Source organism: Ursus maritimus, unplaced genomic scaffold, assembly GCF_017311325.1.
Source record: "Ursus maritimus isolate PB19 unplaced genomic scaffold, ASM1731132v1 scaffold_9, whole genome shotgun sequence".
NCBI classification, from domain to species: domain Eukaryota; kingdom Metazoa; phylum Chordata; class Mammalia; order Carnivora; family Ursidae; genus Ursus; species Ursus maritimus.
In genome coordinates, this window is record NW_024427107.1 from 67,305,904 (window position 1) to 67,306,987 (window position 1,084).

General features: G+C 38.7%; 1 non-coding gene across 1 annotated transcript; it reads right to left on the minus strand.

Annotated features, from left to right (window-relative positions):
• Nucleotides 1–774: 774 nt before the first annotated feature.
• LOC121101793 lies at nt 775–884 on the minus strand. Its single transcript, XR_005833827.1, has one exon. It is a non-coding gene; the product is annotated as a U6 spliceosomal RNA (small nuclear RNA).
• Nucleotides 885–1,084: the final 200 nt, after the last annotated feature.

The following is a 1,084-nucleotide window of genomic DNA, read 5'->3' on the forward strand; positions in this document are numbered from 1 at the left end:
GTGTGGATTAAAGAGAAAATATTCAAGTCTGCCATTGTCAACAGCAACACTGGTTGTGTTTGACAGTGAGTGAATTCTTTCACTTCTACCAGCATTTATTGAACTCTTACTGCACACATGGCATACTGATAAGGAACAGAGAGCAAAGATCATTAAGAGTCACCTCATCCACCTTGATGTTCAGTCCACTTCCTTCCCTACAACTGATTTCTCCATGTGCCCAACAAGAGGTTAAGAAGAGCTATCTCAGACTTTCTACCATGACCTTTTGCAATTTTATAATGCTTGAATGCCAGGGTTTAAAGAGAAATTGTGATTATCTTCTTGGTTCTTCTGGGATAAAGCTATTTGCTAGGAATCCCAAATTGATGTCAGCTCCAAACAATAGCATGTATGCAATTCACAAAGCACTCTCTAATACCTTTGCCTACTGGAAGCTCACTCCAACCCTGCAGGGGAGTGTTCTTAGACTCCTTTACAAAGAAATAACTGCGTCTTCAAAGGACTAAATTGTATTTTTTTAAAAAAGAATAAAAATAATAATAAAAGGACTAAATCATTTGCCGAGGTCACTGAGAAAGAACTTAGCTGGGTTAGCGCATAAAACCAGATTTTCTATTTCTTTCTTTCTTTCTTTCTTTCTTTCTTTCTTTCTTTCTTTCTTTCCTTCCTTCCTTCTTTCTTTTTCTTTCTTTCTTTCTTTCTTTCTTTCTTTCTTTCTTTCTTTCTTTCTTTCTTTCTTCTTTCTTTCTGTTTTTATTTGAATTCCATCTAAAAAATATGGAATGCTCCACAAATTTTGTGTCATCCTTGAGCAGAGACCATGCTAACCTACTCTGCATCGTTCCAATTTTTAGTAAATGTGCTGCTGGAGAAGCCAGCACCAGATTTTCTATTCCTAAACAGGATTTTTTCCATCCTCTTTTCTCTGCAAGAGCTTTCCTGACCAGGTGATTGAAGACATAGGCTCAGGAAAGCTGAATTTAGCCAGAGGCCAATGGACCCTTCCAAAAACCTGCCGTCCCCCCTCAAGCCCTTGAGAGCCCAGAGTGGGTTAAGTCTTCCCTGGCTCAGTCCCAACAGA